The 18,903-nt window shown below is 42.4% G+C and overlaps 1 long non-coding RNA gene across 2 annotated transcripts in view; it reads right to left on the bottom strand.

Annotated features, from left to right (window-relative positions):
* The window catches only part of LOC109273721 (uncharacterized), a 73,705-nt gene that overhangs the window by 31,369 nt on the left and 23,433 nt on the right, over nt 1–18,903 (bottom strand). For both annotated transcript variants that reach the window (XR_008419727.1, XR_008419726.1), the window contains exons 4-5: nt 5,795–6,068; nt 5,082–5,264 (exon numbers count right to left, since the gene is read on the bottom strand). This is a non-coding gene — a long non-coding RNA (uncharacterized LOC109273721). The remainder of the gene's footprint in view (nt 1–5,081; nt 5,265–5,794; nt 6,069–18,903) is intronic.

The raw sequence follows: 18,903 nt of genomic DNA, 5'->3' as shown, positions 1-18,903 counted from the left end.
TATTTCCAGAAGAGGAAGCTCCTATCACAGACAAATATACAGGACTTGCTGAGGCTTAGAAGTAGGGGCTTAACATCTCTTGTCGGAAAGACACGTAGCAAGAGGCAGCCTGGGGTGTGCTCAGATGCATTTGTTTCTGTCTACCCGGCCCCATTCCTTTCTTTGTATTTGCAGACACAGAGCCCAGGATCTGAAGATTAGAAACACTAATCAGGATGATGTTTGTACCGCATCTTGTTCCAGGCGGCTTGGAGCATTTGGCAGGTGGCATCTTGCTCAAGACACTAGAACTCCCAGGTGGGAGGGATTTATGGACTGGCAAGGGGGCCTGCTCTATGCACCTCGCCCAGTAGCTCAGTAGCCCCTATGGCCCGTTTTGGCCACCCCTTGCACACCTGTTCTCAAGGTGACTCCTTTAGTTTCAACCTGGGCTACTTGTGAGGGTCCAGTTCCCTCACCACAATCTAAGCGAGACGGAACCAGAGCCCCTTGGAGTAATGAGAAATGAAACTCCAAGATACACCGTTTGATGAACTGTCTGGGAGAACAGCTCAAACGCAAATATGCCTGTGCCTCAGGTGCAATGAGCAAACACTGGCTCACTGTCAGCTTCATGCCAGGCTTCGAGCTTAGCACGGGGGTGTAAAGAGCATATTCCAGACCTGGCCTCTGGCAGCTGTTAGTCTGGGCACAGCTGTGTTCTATCTATCTCTGATCTGTTTCTAAAAAGTACTTCCCTAATGGATTACAATGTAAATTTTTAGTCTGTAAATTATGCTCTTGTTCAGAGTGCCTTGTGCTATAAATAGATGATAAATAATTTGGGATAGTTATGTGGTATCTTTTGCCTAGGACTTTAAAGCATTTCACAAACACTGCCCATGAATAGTAAATTAATTAGTATATTAATTCCTTGTTTACAAAAGGATGATAGCCACATGGGGATGAGTCAACTGATGGATGTCAGAGTAAAAACCTGACTTCACTACTGATTTGCATTATGACCTCAGGCAAGCCACTCCCCATCCCTGATCCCTGGTGTCCTCCCTGTACACAGCATTGTCAGCTAAAAGTCCTTTGACCCTCTCCTCTCCCCCAGTGTTTGGAAATGCTGTCACAGGAACCGCGGCAGAAGAATTATTGATATGTAGGGACGGGAGCAGGATGCTCTTTCTCCTTCACTGCAATGATTCACAGAAAAAGACTTTCCTGCCCCAAACACCTATAGACCCAAATGGCCCTGGGTAGTCATTCACGCTCTACACTTACCTCTAACCTCCTTCCCAGTGTGACAGTCAACGTACATCCATCTCTGAAAGTTTAGCCACAAAGGGATTAAGTTCTACGTTCAGGTAAGTCTGTCCTGTGCTCAGTGACATCTCAGAGGGCATATCAGAACCAGAGATGAGCAGAGAGAACCAGCAAGGGACAACCATCTGCAAGTTCTTCGGGTCACCCAGGATTTGCTTGAGAAAGGCCCCCACCCACTGTTTCACCCAGATCTGCTTTTAAGTTCCATGCATGAATTTAATATTTGTAAGCGGGTCAGCTTGTGTTAACACATTCACCAGCCCTAGATCAACTCTGACAAAAGCAAGCAGATCCCAGCTATCAGTGGAACCTGAGTAACCATCCAGTTGAGCTCACTCAGAAGTAAACATCTGGAGCCAACCAATGAGAACAGGTATAATAAGTTCCAGGTGACTCACCTCTTAGCCATCTGCACACTGGAACTTGCAGGTGGTCACTGAGTCTGATCCCAGGCTGTTTACAATGCTGCAGTCCTTTCTTTAGTAAATTATTTCTGTGTGTGCTAAGAGGCCTAAAATTATTTACCATACATTTTAGCTACATATTTACTCCTTTACAACCTAGAGAATCCATCACTTTTAGAAATCCCAATTAACTTTATATTGTTCTTGAGGGCTCAGCCTCAGTGAAATACCTCACACAGAGGAATCAAAAATCGAGCCTCCAAAATGGAATATTTTATTTTTCTAATACATAGGTCTGGCAGCCCGAATGCACTTTAAAAAAAAGAAAAGTTCCCCCCAAAAGTTTTCAAAAATAACACATGAAACATAGTGAAAGTCAACTTGTTCCAGCCAGAAATACCTATTAATTTAGACTTCTTGAGTTAAGTTGAAACAGATTTAGCACTTCTTCTCTCAGTTTCTAAAAGTCTTTGTCTTTGATTAAAAATAAAAACTGAAGCTAGATGATTGGTATTTTGACTTCCAACCAAGTGTTATTTCTGGTACAACTACACAGACTAAAACACCACTCGTGGCAAATCTTGTGCATTTTTATGTGAATGTTTGTTTATAGTCATCTCGTCTTGGCTCCACACCATCATATCTTGCTCTGCATCAAGTATGTGTATGTGTTGATCTCCCTCTCGCTGTCCATAAGTCTATTCCAAGGTTCTGGCGGAGAATCTTGATGGAGAACCCAGGGAGGGGCCAGCAGACAAGGACACTGTGCTGACACCCACCACCATCTCCAGGGGGCAGGCTCAATAAGGGCACTGAGAAGTGGACCACTCCAGACTCAGGAGATCCCAATTGGTTTGCCTTGACCTTGAGCTAAAAAAGACTCTCCAGAGGCACTGCGCATCGTGGATAAAGCAAGGAGTTTGAAGACAGATGACCCAGATCCAAATATTAACTCCACCATTTCTTACAAATCAATTAAATCCTCTGAGCGCCAGTTTCTTTCTCTAATGCGGCAGATTGTGGTAGAGTAAATGAGGGAATACAAAGAGGGAAGGGCTTTGAAAACTGCAAACCTACAGATTAATGCTCATTATTGAGATGGTGACAGGTGGACTGGGGCTCAGAGGTCAGAACCAGCTGTGGGCTTCCTACCGTCTGAGGGTTTCTGGGATTGTGGCAAGAATGAGTTGGGGAGTGTGAGGCAGCAGACCAGGAGATGTCCCAAGGCCAAGTTAGTATGGCTGGTTATCAAGTCTAAAGGGAATGAGTGTTGGGGCTAGGTGATGTGGGGAGGAGAAGGAGGGGGAGGAGTAGGGGGAGGAGGAGGTTAGCGGTAAGGTGGGACTTTAGGTTGGGAGGGGAAGGACCTAGAGCTGGATGAATGGATGTGGGTGCCAGACTAGAGAGAGGGCTCCATAGATGGAGGGAGTGTGATATGGGCTAAATGTTGCCATCTCTGGACCTGCCTCTTCCTTCTCCTTATGGGCTGTTGGACACAGAGACTTCAACTTCCTGCTTTGTCACCCCTGAAAATAATTTTTAAAAGCTACACATCTTCTCATACCCTTTGAAGTTAACATCTAAAATATTTCTTCATTGTTTAAATAGTTGCCAAGGATATAACTGCTGCTGAATGGACACTGAACACTAAAAAATAAAACTCATATGACCTCCAAAAATGTTTCCAGTGCAATCTAATACCATAGCAATTTGATATCCACCATAATTCTTTTTTTTTAATGCTTATTTACTTATTTTGAGAGAGAGAGAGAGAGAGAGAGAGAGAGAATCCCAATAAGGCTCCATGCTGTCAGCGCAGAGCCCAACCTGGGGCTCAATCTCCCCAACTTTGAGATCATGACCTGAGCTGAAACCAAGAGTCAGTCACTTAATCGGTAGAGTCCCCAGGTGCCCCCATAATTCATTTTAAGTATATGCCAACAAGCAAAAAATTATTTCATTTACTCCTGAGGTTATATCTCCATTCCACTTCCCACACATGAATGTGTGATAATGTGATGTTTTACGTCTGAAACACTTTTATTGATCAAGCATAACTATCTGAAGCAAGAATATGTATATAATTTGAAATTAATCTTTCACATTTTAATTAATTTGAAATTAGTGTCTAAAATTTCCTGTGACTATATAGCTCTAGGTATCAAAGAAATATTTCTAAACTGAATTGTCACTATGGGTATCACTAATACACAATTTATGAAAATAACAATTTTTATAAATACAATTTTTATAAATAATTATTCACCATAAAAGGTAAAATTTTATTAGAAAAACTACTCTTCATCAGACTTCTTGCTAAAATAGATGGGGTCTGTCATTAACATTATTCCCATCTTGTAATTATTGTTGTTACAGTTATTGTAAGCATTATGATAGAATTTTTATAGAAGCAAAATTAGAATGGAAGGAATTTTATCATAGCTATGACAATTATCAAGCCCCTTCTGATATGGTGATCTATCAGTGAAACTGATCTAATTCTCTTACAATTCAATTAGGTCTTCCCTCAATTTGCATGAAAGCAAAGAAGTAGAAATCATCTGAGTTGTAAAAAGATTACTCAGTCAATAGACTCATTCACTGTCTTTTAAAAACAGCGTTTGCTGGGCACCCCAGAGATTTGCCTACCTTGGGGCAATGCAGCATCACAAGTAGGGGGGAGGCAGAGGACCCCCCCCCCCCGTTTTATAAAACAGCCTCTGTGCAAGAACCAAAAGGAGGCACTGTATCCTGCAGGAACAGCTCACAGGAATGGGCAGAGCAGTTGGAGGAAAGTGATGAACCTAGAATTTGGACTCTTAGCAAGCCTTTGTGCATCCCCAAGGATGTGGATACCCAAATGTGAAGCCCACTGGGCTAGAACCTGAGTCTCAGGGGAGCTAGTGACCTGGGACAGCTGGGGCTTCTCTGACTTCTCCAAATAGCATTCTCCAAACTGGGTGGTGTGGGATTTTAGGGCCCTTTGAAATGTTAGAGATTCCCAGTGAAGAGGAACTTCTAGGTCAAAAAAGTTTGGGAACAGCTTTCTGGTATTTTCCCCACTTAAGACTTTCACAATAAAATCTGAGTTTTTAAAGGCTGACGAAATCCATTTAACTTTATTTAACGCAGAATTTCCCAAACGAACTTGATCCAGTCCCATCTTCTCCAAAGAATATTTGGTTATATATAAAGAGACATTAGTAACCTGCTTTGGTCCTAAGAGCTCCAAGGTGAATCTCCTGTGTCTTGTCTACATGGCCTGACTTATTCATGACAACCATAGATCTCTCAAAAACCCTCCAGAGGGACCAAGACCCAAGAATGGTTTGTTCCATTGACTGATACCTACTAAGGAAGTATTACCTTTTGCTGTAGCTTTCCTATTGAGTCAATCCATTTTTAGATAGAGGTTCTGATATAACAGGAAGGTTTCTGTGCTGTTGACTTTGGGTAGCAGTCACTGCGGCCATGAACTTGAAAGTCATTCCCAAAGGACAACACGTAGATGGTCATCTTGCTGCTTTCCCAGCTGTCCTTCTGGGTCCCCTGGTTATTGGCAGTATGGAACAAGCCAAAAGAGGATTATAATCAGATGCAAAGTAAAAACCCAAACATAGATGAGTGGGATGTGTGTATGTGTGTAAAGAGAGACACTGTGTCTCAGTACACGACTGTTTTTCATTATATCTAGAGCTATGTGGATTTTAACCATCTCATTTGAATTTTCCATCTTTTCATTGCAAAACATGAAGAGTCAGCTATATAATAATGATTATGAGTAGACAAAGTTCGTGTGTCACAGCTGGAGAGAGAAGCATGGGAATGAGGGCCAGGTCACCTGACGTGGCCCATTGTTTGGGGCATCTTAGGCATCTGACCCCTCTAAAGATCACCACTAAAGATACACAAAAATGTGCCTGGTTACCCTTTCCCTTTTTTCACCAGAAAGACTACAAGATGACAAGTTAGAAATTAGTATTCTGTATACAAGCTCTGAACATTTTGGTTAGTATGGAAATCCAATTAGACTCTCCATTCTTGACTAGAGCTCAAAGTACAAACAAATTGGTCAGTACCTGCTGGAAAAGAAGGCTGGAGAGTGAGCCTGTGGGGCACCTTTCTTCCTGGAATACAGGAACCATGACACATTTTCTGTGTGTACATTCACTCTACACACCTCCTCAGAGCAAGCAAATTGGGTAGAGTCAAAGGCCAACAAAGCTGATTACTGACTCAGCTTCAGCCAGAATCCACTTTGCTCTTTGGAGACCTCGGCTCTCACCTGTGAAGCTGGAAACTAATGCATTTTTAGAAGCCTCCACAAACCGAGGAGAACAAAACTCAAAATAGCTGCAAGAAAAAAGATGAAGAATCAAAAGTAGTTTTTGATTAAAAGCACTTGAGATTTCTCAAAGAATTATGCCCCCAAATCCCTTTTATGGGAGGACAAAGGCAGCAGAAATCAAATGGTTGGCCTGCAGTTTAAGAGGGAGTGTGGAAGTGTGATCCAAAAAAGAGTCTCAACCCTCCAGGTCTTGCGTCCTAGAAGCTAAAGTTCAGAGGAAACCACCCTGAAGTGCTTGGAAATAAGCAACACGCAGCAGGACTATCAGCTGGATCCTCATTTGAGGGAAAGAATTTTCCCAAACCCTCAATCACCCATCTGTCCCCATCCTGTTGGGGGGGCAAATGTACCAGCAGCCAGGGGCTGTTCCGTTTCCCTCAGCAAGGAAGGGACTCCCACCCTGTTTTTGGGCAAGTGGGTGCATTATGTTCTGACTAAATGTATCCCAGGTATGGAGGACAGCTGTAGCAGATTTTCAGCATGCCTCTGCCTATTTCCCAAGAAAGTCAGTTTTCCTCTCCATGGGTTCTCCCAGGTAGTAGCTAAGGGTAGGGGAGAGAAGCATAGAATAAACATGTTGCTCAAGGACACTTTCTGGTCCAAACCCACAGTGTTTTGTGTAAATCTGCTGTTTTGATTCTGCTGGAGAGGCAACCACAAATCTGAAAGGTGGAAAAGTGAAATCGGGAAATCAGCCCAGGTGTGAAGCTGGGTGTGAGGTAGAGTAGAGAGAAACATTCTGTGTGGCCCCAGATGCTCATGAAGGGGTGGGGTGGGGGGAGTGGATGTGGCTGTGCCCGCAAGTCCTATCACAGAGGGAAGTGCATCTGGCAGGACTGGCCGGGTGGGGCTAGGCTCCTGCACCCAGGGGGGCTATCTGTAGGAAGAAGGAGCCCTTGGGTCATTTCTGGGCCCAGGGCAACATGTGCACTACCCAAAGCTCTAGACGTTAAAATTCCTTTCTGTCCCAGATGTACCTCAAGTATTTCCAACCATTGTGTTTATTTATCTATTTTTATCACAGCCTGCAAATTAGATTGTTTGCTTGGAGAAGAAGGGGACACTTCTCACCCAGCAAGGCCATTTCAGCACTGATCTGACGTTAATGGAACTACCCTCCCCACCCTGCCCCACTATGCTGGGTACTGGCGAGAATAGCCCTGGAGTGTGGCAGAAAGATCCAGAGTTTGGTAGCAGACAGGTCATTTGTCTACAAATCCCAGCTCAGATATTTGGGCTTACAGTCTCAGCTTCGATTGTGTCATCCCAAAAGTGAGAATGACAGTCCACCCCTTACAAAGCCATCAGCATTGGAGATGATCATGTAAAGCACAAGGCACTAGTGGGCATACAAATGGCAGTTGTCACTACTATTATTATTGTATTATCACTATTCCTTCAAAATCACAGAAACACTCACTAGGAGCAGCACTAGTCCTTTAAGATATTGCCAAGGCAGGGCTAGTGTAAAGGCAGGCAGCTGGCTGCTGGAGATCGTGGGCAGGAGGTCAGGAGGTAGTGTGCCTGAGACAGGTAAGGCTCAGTGGTCCCACCCAAGGGAGAAAGGAGGGCTGGGGACCATAGCAGAAAGGTAACAGTGGAGTCACCACACAGGAGGGAAAGTACTCTACTGGGCAGGAGCAGACTTCAGGACCAAAAGTTCTGCCAGGACAAGACAAAGCAGAAATGAACCAGAGCCAAGGAATGTGCTGCTGGGGAGGAGACAGGAGGGACTCACTTCCCTGAGTTCCTCCCACAGAAGGTATTCGGCTGCTCACCTGAGGGTAAGGATAGGAGGGCCCCTCCTGCGGGATTTTAGGAGGAACCTGGAACATGCAGACTACCAGCATGAAATTCTCCAAACTTTGTTGATTGCTTACCTGATTTCATCAGGTACCTTCCATATACATATTTTTATTTACAAATTATTTGTCTGCATTGATTATATATGAAGTATGGTTAGATTTAAAAAACACACAATATCTGTACAATATTGTACCCATAGGTCACAATACCTAGGAATTGTGACGTTCAAAACTGGTCAAGAGGGGAGATCTCACGTTAAATGTTCTTACATAATTTTTTTCAAAAAAATAGAAGTTCCAGTGGGTTTTTTTCCCCTGCCCCTCAATGGATCTTCTTGCACACGCAATTTTGGATACTCTTTGCCCCCCAAATGGGAGGTGGAGTCAGGGGGAAGGGTGTTTACCTCCACTCTCAGAAAGATAAAACCTCACTTTTCTTTAATACCAGTGGTCTGAAAGTGGAGTTACTTGTTTTTGTTTTTGTCTCTGTTTCTGTAGGTCAGAGGGTTAAAATCAGAGAGAGAAAAACTTGGACGGTTGACTTATGTAATAAAAGTACACGGAGCCCACCTTAACGCTTTTTAGAAAAACAGGAGATGATAGAAACAGAAGGATTACCACGTCTACAAGTGAAGGATGTTGACTCCTCATTCTTATGTCACTTACGAACTCAAATCTGACGCTCCGTTTCTACACCACTCATATCAAAATAGGAGCTGCCTCTTTTGCTCCTCATAAGGGTGTCCCAAAGTCACAGCCCTCACGGTGTCATCTGGCACAGCGTGGCGCCTACCACAGCCAGGTAGCCGTGTTAAGAACACAGGACTCAGCCAGGGGGAGCCTCACCTGGTTTGCCTGCTCTCAACTCAGCTATCACAGAGTGCTCTCGTTCGTCCTATTTACGCTCCTGATTCCCCACTCCTGTCTTTGTTCACACTCTCACCTGCCTGGAATGCTTTGGCTCCTCCCCTGTGGTCCCCTCCAGCTACTGATTAAATCTACTCAGCTTATAAACTCAGTTTACGCTTTGAAAAATGGACTGCTCCCACTGTTTTGTCCCCCACTCAATATCAATGCCAATAACTAGTTAATCGTTTGTGTTTCTGTCTCTTGCTTTGCCGTAAGATCCATGAGGACAGGGAGTGGGTCCCCTTGCCTAACAGACTCAAGTATAGAGGACTTCAGTAATTCATACTCATGTAGCACCCCAATGCGGGCCCAAATCAGAGAGGGTACTCAGCTCCGTGCAGTCGTAAAGGGACCCAGGCTGATGCCAACTCTGCTACCTCCATCCTATGGTTTCCAGGGTCATCCTAGGCATTGACACCCAGCTAGAAGAGGGGGAAAGTACAGGAGACTTTCACAGGCCGGGCCTGGAAATGGAAAGATCACTTTCTCCCACAATGCACTGGCCGCAGCTCAGTCACTACAACAGAAACCAAGAAATATAGTCCACTTGTGCGCCCAGGAGGTGAGGAAGCGAGCTCAGTCACGAACCAGCTTCTGCCCCAACATTTCGAACCAGCTCACACTCAGCTGTGAGCACTCTAAGCCGGGAAGGTGAGCCTGCCTATGCATCTAAGGGAGGGTTTTGCAGGAAGCTTGAGTGCATTTTCCCTCAACATCTTTCCAGACTTGGGCACAGTGCCATCTGCTGCTCATAATAAAAAGCAGGAAGGTTTGGGGACCCCAGGAACCATGTTCGAAGAGCCAGAATTTAGCACTCTGGAATTTTCACTGGCTTGGTAACCAGAGGAGATTAGAGGAAATTCATACAGCAGCCATTTTCATCCAACAGACACCAATCAATAACTGTGAGGACAGGGGAGACGAGTTGCTTAGTGGGTTTTAGCTGACTTTATTTTTCTGTGACATCAAACTAGGAGGTAAACACAGGGATGAAAATCAAGAGGAACATGTGAATGTTCTTATATAGGAAGACATTAATGACAATGGGGCATTTGATTGGAGTCAAAAGACCTAGATTCGAGTCCCAGCTTTGTCATCAGCAGGGCTATGGTTTCCTCAGTTTTAAAATGAGGAAACAAGAAGACTTGACTAGATCCCTTCCAGCTGGGAGTTCTAATCCAGTCATATAAGACCCTTTTTTTCTCTTCCAAGTTTTTCTCTCAATTCCAGTTAGTTGAGTTAAATTTCCATGTAATATTAGTTTCAGGTGTAGAATTTAGTGATTCAACACTTCCACACATCATCACGTGCTCGTCACAACAAGGGCCCTCCTTAATCCCCATCCCCTATTTCACCCATCCCCCGACTTACCTCCTCTCTAGCAACCATCAGTGTGTTCTCTATGGTTAAGAGTATATTTCCTGGTTTTCTTCCCTTTCTCTTTTTTCCCTTTTGCTCATTTGTTTTGTTTCTTAAATTCCACATGAGTGAAATCATATGGCGTTTGTCTTTCTCTGACTGACTTATTTCACTTAGCATAATACTCTCTAGCTCCATCCATGTTACTGTAAATGTCAAGATTTCATTCTTTTGATGACTGAGTAATATTCCACTGTGTGTGTGTGTACCACATCTTCTTTACCCATCAATGGACACTTGGGCTGTTTCCATAATTTGGCTATTGTAGACAATGCTGCTATAAACATCAGGGTGCATATATCCCTTTGAATTAGTATTTTTGTATTCTTTGGGCAAATACCGAGTAGTGCAATTATTCAGTCCTAAGGTAGTTTTATTTTTAACTTTTTGAAGAAATACCAAACTCCATACTCCATACACAGAGGCTGCACCAGTTTGCATTCCCACCACAAATGCAACACATTTCTCCACATCCTCACCAACACCTGTTGTCCTTGTATTGTCGATTTTAGCCATTCTGACAGGTGTGAAGCAACATTTCATTGAATCCAACTTGAATTATTTTATTAATGTATTGTTGGATTTGGTTTGCTAGTATTTTGCTGAGAATTTTTGCATCTATGTTCATCAGGAATACTGGCCTGTAGTTCTCTTTTTTAGCAGTGTCTTTATTTGGTTTTGGTATCAGGGTAATGCTGGCCTCAAAGAAGGAATTTGGAAATTTTCCTTCCATTTCTATTTTTTGGAATAGTTTGAGAAGAATATGCATTAAATCTTCTTTAAATGTTTGGTAGAATTCACCTTTGAAGCTATCTGGTCCTAGACTTTTGTTTTTTGGGAGTTTTTTGATTACTGATTTGATTTCTTTGCTGGCTATTGGTCTGTTCTAATTTTCTATTTCTTTCTACTTCAGTTTTGGTAGTTGATATGTTTCTAGGAATTTATCTATTTCTCCTAGGTTGTCTTATTTGCTGGTATATGGTTTTTCATAATATTCTCTTATAACTGTATTTCTGTGTTGTTGTTTGTTATCCTCTCTCATTTGTGATTTTATTTGAAATCCTTTCTCTTTTCTTTTTCTAAGTCTGGCTTATCAATTTTATTATTTTTTTCAAAGAACCAGCTCCTCATTTCACTGATCTATTGGTTTTTAGTTTCTATATCATTTATTTCTGCTCTAGTCTTTATTGTTTCCTTCTTCTGCTGGTTTTAGGTTTTGTGTGTTCTTCTTTTTCTAGCTCCTTTAAGTGTAAAGTTAGCATATTTGTGATTTTTCTTGCTTCTTGAGGTAGGCCTGTATTGCCATATACTGCCATCTTATGACCACTTTTGCTGCATCCCAAAGGTTTTGGACCATTGTGTTTTCATTGTCATTTGTTTCTGTGTATTTTTTATTTCTTCTTCTATTTCCTGGCTGACCCATTCATTGTCTAGTAGCATGTTACATAACCTCCACTTGTGCTCTTTCCAGGTGTGTGTGTGTGTGTGTGTGTGTGTGTGTGGTCAACTTCTAGTTTCTTACCATTGTGGTCATAAAAAGTGCATTGTATGTCTTCGATCTTCTTAAATTTGCTACGGATTGTTTTGTGGCCTAATACATGATCTATTCTGGACAATGCCCCATGTATACTTGAAAAAAGCATATAGTCTTCTGTTTTAGTATGTTATGTTCTGAACATATCTGTTAAGTCCATCTGGCATATAGGACCCATTTTAAAGATGGCAGTTGAAGCCATATAAATACATTGGATCCGCCAAGGAGAGTGGCTTTTGTTTTCTTTTTAAAAAATATCCAAATCTGTATGTTTCAATTTTCTTATCAGAAACATGTTTCTTGCATTTAAAGACATAAATATGCATGTATTTTTTAATTAGGTATGTAGGACTCACCAACTTATTGGTGGTTCTGATGAGGGAAGAGAGTTTCTAGGTTGGTGTAATGGGGCTACTGATGAAATTCTGCAACTAATTAATAACAATACTAGTTAACCCACTTGTGAGCATCAACTGGAAGTCAGACACATTCTAATTGCTTTACACAGGTTTTCTCACTTTTCACAAAAACCCTTTGAAGAGCACAATTGTTGGTGCTTTTTAACAAAAATGAAAATTAAGACTCAGAAAATACTGAAGAACAAATTTCGAATGGGGAGGAAGGAGAATGACAGATGGAGACCTCTCCATCAAAATGCAGTACTATGCTCCCTCCCATGGTGCAGATATAGTGTTGGGATGTCAACTCTTCCCCTGGTGTCTAGGTGACCCAGTGGACTGGGAACAGAAGTGGTGTAATACTAAAACGTAGATGTGCCCTTGTCATGCTCTCTTCTGCCCCCTCTCCTGACTGCACGCTGACACCAAGGCAATCTTGGAAGCTACCTAGAAGATGGCAGAACCTTCTTGAGTCTGGACCCCTGAACCTTGTAGAGTGGACCTCCTGTGCCCCATTTCACCCGCCACCTCCTGACTTACCTTGGAATGTTACACAGATAAGAAATAAATTTTTATTGATTAAGCCACTAAAATTTGGGAGTATCTTTATAACAGGACTACTACAGAGCAGGTATATTGCTATATCTAAGTAAAACTGAGTGTAAAATAAAGATGAGAAATATTGGATGTGTTGAGTTTGAAATCTTGTGGGACAACCACATGAAGATATTCAGTGAACAGGCAGTGGAGACACATGGAATCATTGTTAATGCACACAAATTCACCTGTGTGTGCTTGGTCTTAAATAAATAATAGGGGCACCTGGGTGGCTCAGTCAGTTAAACATTTGGCTCTTGATTTTGGCTCAGGCCATGATTTCATAGCTCGTGGGATCAAGCCTCACATCAGGCTCTGCACTGACAGTGCATTGCCTGTTTGGGATTCTCTTTCTCTCTCTCTCTCTCTCTCTCTCTCTCTCTCTCTTCCCCTCCTCCATTCTCTCTCTCAAAATAAACATAAATAAATAAAGGAAGAACTATTTAATTTCCTCTTTCTGCCATTTCCCCCCAAAGTTGTAGCCTCTAAACAGGTTGTGAAATGGGAGATAGGAGCCTCTCCTCCTCCCTTGTATATCCTCACCACATGAACACCTCACTACTCCAAGCCTCATTCCCATCTGTAAGGAAACGTCCTTTTCTACATAATAGCTCCAAATTCAAGCCAGCTGTTTTGTCTCTTATTCAACTGAAAAAAACAATGAACCAGTCTCATGTTGAAGAAACGTTATTTTTCCACAGATCCTGATCTTAGAACTCAGCCTCACACAGGATGTGACTTCACTCTGTAAGTTTGGGAATTGCTGTTTTCAGGATGGCAGCTGATTTGTCAGACAGGATTGGCTCTTTTAGGGAGTGTGAAGAGAGGGCCAAAGGTGGCACCCTGGGGACCCCAACATGTGGGAGGCGGGTGGAGAAGCTGCTCATAAGGGCTAATGAGCAGAAGCAGTAGGAGGTCCAGGAGTATCTAGTTCTCCCCAAACCAAAGGAAGACAAAATGCCACAGAGTGAATAACTGATTGTTCAAATTAAAAAAAAAAAAAAAAGCAAACTGAGAAAAAGGTCACTGAATTTGATGACAAAAATATCATCTGTGACTTTTGCCAGACCAATCTCAATGGAGTTGCAGGCATAACAATCAGAGGTTGGTGGATAAAAAGATGTGGCAGAGGGAGCAGGGCTCTGAGATGTCCGGTCCTGGGTCAGGGCTGACGGTCCAGATGAGCTCAGGGAGCCAGCACCTCAATCCACTCCCACCATGTTCTAGCTGTCCAACCACTCCTGGACTCAGTTTCTTTATCTATAAAAAGGGTTTAATGATCCCTGTTTCAGAAGCTGAGGCTTCAATGAGAAAATAGTTGCAAATGGCTTTTAAGAAACCAAACATGGGGCACCTGGGTGGCTCAGTCGGTTAAGCATCTGACTTGGACTCAGGTCATGATCTCGCGGTTCGTGGGTTCAAGCCCCACATTGGGCTCTGTGCTGACATCTTGGAGCCTGAAGCCTACTTTGGATCCTGTGTCTCCCTCTCACTCTGCCCCTCCCCTGATCATGCTCTGCCTCTGACTCTCTCTCTCAAAATAAACATTTAAAAAAAAAAAAAAGGAAAGAAAGAAAGAAACCGAACAACTCAGAATGAAAAGTTACGGGTGTTGCAGGTATCGTAAAATCTTCTTCTCGATGAGGCAAGACAGATAGACAGCCAAGCACCTGGGCCCCACAATCCATCTCCCTCTAGAACTGCTTTACCGAAATGCCCTTGGGGTTCTGGTTTGAGGAATGTCATCGGAGCAGCCCTGAGAAACCCTGTAGCTCCTTTGCCAAAAAGCTGCTGAAGACTTGTGTATCGTGCTACACAGCCTCACCCTAAGCTGACCTGGCGAGTGTCCTCGGGTCACAACAGTGTGAGTAACTGTGTAAATAACCGTGTTTCTTCCAAATAATTGGGCTGTTTTTATCTTGCTGCTCATCACGTTCCCCTTTTCTGCAGTGATTTCCAGAATGCTTGAAGACAAATGTGTGGTTCACCCACTGCACGTACCTAAGTTGCCATGTATGCATTGTTGTACTAGACTCTTCTCCAGTACTTTCATATCCCTAGTCTTGCTATTCTCATAATTTAAATGTGTTATATGATTTCATATTACACATTCTTATAAATAGGCTAAATGTTTTGTTATAAAAGAGGATATAATTTTCTTGGGTTGGGGTTGAATAATTTTTAGCCCCATATTATAGCTGGTTTTCAAATATATATTAATACCTCTCCAGTTTGCCTATATATCCCAGTAAACTTGTCCCTGTGAACCTTCCTTTGCACCAGAGCTCATGACAGTAGCTAACACTGACTGAGCTATGGGCTCTTCTAAGTGCTTTTATATGTATGGATTCATTAATCATCATAAGAATCCTATTTATGTCTGCTTTACAGACGAGGAAACTGAGGCCCCTAAAGGTTAAGTAACTTTGGCAAAGCTACCCAGAAGGGAAGTGATGGATCTTAAGATTAAAAATCCAGTTGTCTGGCTCCAGAGTCTGTGTCCTTTCCCATCAAGTATGGCGGGGTAGCAATGCCACTCCTCTACATGCCCAGTGAGAAGATACTTTAAATATTTGCTTTCCGATGCTTTGTAGGATACTGGTAAGAAGAGCTGGGGAAGGGGAATAAGGTAGCTGGATCAAAATTTTTTTTGCCCAAAGAAATAGGCAAAATATAGCTAAGAAAAATACCATGCCTAAACAGAAGTGTTAGGAATACAGATTGCTTTGTTAAATACATGATTTTTGATTTAAGTCATCTTCCTTCCGTGGCTTCAAACAGTTCTACTCTTCTTCTTAGGATGTTAATTGCCTATACTTGTCGTGTGTCTTATCATAATGTTAACTTTTTGAAGGCAGCTGGATGAAATAGATATGAATCTGTGCGAAAAGCAAGTTATACATAATAAACATGTCATGTCAAGCATTTCTACTATTTATTAACTTAGCAAAGTAGAGAATGGTTCCGTTGGCAACAGAATATTGAAAAAAACAAGGAGACGATGTTGCTGATTCAAAAGCTTTTGCTTTCTCCTCCTTTATTTCTTCTCTGAAGGTAGTTAATGAGATTATAGTTTAATCCCTGGCCGTACTTTGCCACTCTGCTATCTTTAGTATAGGCTTATGGATGATAATAGTATACTTGCTTAATAAGCAGGATATGAAGCGAATGCTGTTCCTACATCTCAAATATCCTGCTCACTTGTCATCATTCAGGCCCCAGGCAATGTCCTACCCCCTCCACAGAGCCCTTCCTGCTGTCCCAAGCATGCCAGCTCACATGGACATGACTTCCTTCTCAATCCCTACAATGATCTTGGACTTCCACATCAGTTCTACAAATGCAATGCTTACCACCTGACATTGTCATTCACACGTAAATGCATATCTGTATCAGGCATTAGATATAAGTTCCTCTAAGGAAGGAACTGAGTCTCCTCATATTTACTATGTCCCACAGCACCAAGTACAAAGGAAGGGCACTAGGCAGTATGTGTTCAGTGCTCGGTGCATTATGTGCTTGGTGCATTACGTGTTCAGAAGAAGGGGAGGAAGTGAATGAATGAATGGAAGTAAATTTAGAGGTTTCTCTGATTGACTAATTCTGCCTTTGCTTCGGGTAATATTTCTCTGAGGAAGGTCTTTCCATCTTCTGCATCTAAATTACTCGAAATGATGAAATTATCTCTAAAATGCAAATTCCTAAACTCTACCCCCAGTCTCTACAATCAGAATATCTGGAGTTGGGGTAGGAATTTATATCCTAATAACCTACCCTAGGTAATCCTTTAGCACACAAAATTGAGAGCTACTGGCCTGTCAGAGTATGCTTACAAGATATTATTTGAATGATGAATTGGAATAATGTGGATTAAATACTGTTCCTCTCCATAGATTTTGTAATCAAGTCCCAGTTTGTACCAACCTGGGTATCATACTCCTTCTGTAAGAAATCAACTCTCCTGGAAGAAAGGGTTATTTATTCATTTATTTATTGCAAGCAATGTTGTAAATCCGTTGAAATTGAGGTATTGCAAAGCCCATAATCATATACTATTATGCCTCAATGACACTTCTGCCTCTAGCATCACTTCACTTGGGAGTTTTAGAACTTGCACAATTCCTGAGAGAAGCCACATCCTCCTGGTCAAGACTGGGCAAGACTCCTAGAGTCTTAGTCTTGTCTCCAGGGGTCACCTGTGTACGATCATTGGAATATGTCACGAATGCTCTCCTTTTGTCTTCCTTTTTGAAGGGTCTCCAGGTAGGGGACACAGGACACAGAGAGCCATTTTCAAACTAAGTCAACGGCCCTGCTCTGGAAGCAGCTTCTAACCCAGGCAATAGATGCCCCAACTGCAGCAGGAAAACACACACACACAAAACCAAAAAACTTCTTATCTTCCACCTTATCAGATGCAGACTTCATTTCAGTGGGAGATTTTTAAAGCTTCACTAGAAAGTGAACCCAATAGGTCTACCAGGACAATTCAACTCTGCTTTTTGCTTTTCTCCTTTTCTGCAGTACAGAACATCCTCCTTCAGAACCTGAAGCTATGACTCCCCCTTCCCTAACAGGTACTGTGTGTGGTATGGATCTTCCTGGTCTTTGTGAGTACAGGAAGACTCCCTTGAAAGGAATTCCATTGAATTGGCTCTGGATGACTTGGTGTCATTTTTCCTAATCCTGTACTCACGTGATATTCATTGATATTCAAGTCGCCTTTTATATTAGGACTGCCAGAAATAGAGGAATAGGACCCTTTCTTCTGGAGTTTCCATATTAACTCTCAAAACTAAGCTCCCTAGTCTGATGCTTACTTGAGCACACTCTTTCATCTCCAACTTTTTTAATCCCTTTATAGGTTCTTCTACAATATTTTCTCTTTACCTTTAAGTATTTTTCATCACAAGCACATGTACACACACACACACGTTCCCCATGTCAGCTCCATATTTGGGGGCTACTTTACTAGGCTATCTCTTGTGTTTCACCTACATTTCCATTATTCCACGATATTACCACATTCCAGGACTGGCCACCATTTCTGTGGCCACTGCTCATTAAATTCACAGGTCACACTAAAATGGAGCAAAAGAAAGGGTTTCAGGGGGCACCTGGCTGGCTCAGTCAATACAGCATAAGACTCTTGATCTTAGGGTTGTAAGTTTGAGCCTCACGTTGAGTGCAGAGATTACTTAAAAATAAAATCTTAAAAAAGAGAAAGAAAGAAAGAAAGAAAGAAAGAAAGAAAGAAAGAAAGAAAGAAAGAAAGAAAAAGAAAGAAAGGGCCTCAGACAGGTCATATGAGTGCTTTGTTTAAGATGCTGGCTTTATAGGGGCTTCTGGGTGGCTCAGTCAGCTGGGTGTCCAACTCTTGATCTGGCTCAGGGCATGATCTCACAGTTCCTGGGTTCAAGCCCCACATTGGGCTCCACGCTGACAATGCAGAGCCTGCTTGGGATTCTCTACCGTTCTCTCTGCTTCTCTCCCTCCCTCTCTCATATATATATATATATATATATATATATATATATATATATATATTTTTTTTTTTTTTTTTTTTTTTAAGATGCTGGCTTTATAGAAATATATTTCATGTTTTGCAGAGGAGCCCGTGCGTCCTAGCTAGAACCAGCCGTTTGGCGCCATCTGCTGGACACAAGCAGTCACAGGTTGGGGGAAATTCGGTCATGCTTAAGGAGTCAGGTGCCCACTGATGCTCATCCCTGGGACGGTTCTGAAGAAGTGTTCCCACTGGATTGATGCTCTATATCCCTTTATGACAAATCTCCCTAACCTTTAATAAATATCTCAAAAGCGAAGGGTCTTTCCTACTACGTCCTATTCCCTCTGCAGTTTCATAAAGCGCCGTTGTTTTATTTAGTCAAGCAAGTCACGAGAACGAAGGAGCCCCACGACAAAACCATCAACAAATAGAGGGCAGAAGCCACATTTCCTGTCACTGTATCCTTAGAACTGGCACGTGATAGCAGTTCTGGAATTTATTTTGTTTTGTTTTCGTGGCTTTTGAATAAGACAGTAAGTAAGTATCATCTGAGGTGGGTAAATCTGACATACAGAAGTCTTTCTTTGAAGACAGAGTTTTCTAGACTACTCTGCCTGGGTGGCTCCTAAAAAGCTCCTAACCGGGAACCCTCTCCCCACCTCTTATGTG

Source organism: Panthera pardus, unplaced genomic scaffold (assembly GCF_024362965.1).
Source record: "Panthera pardus isolate Hobbes unplaced genomic scaffold, ASM2436296v1 HiC_scaffold_6, whole genome shotgun sequence".
Classification (NCBI taxonomy): domain Eukaryota; kingdom Metazoa; phylum Chordata; class Mammalia; order Carnivora; family Felidae; genus Panthera; species Panthera pardus.
This window is presented reverse-complemented; position numbering and strand designations above follow the sequence as displayed.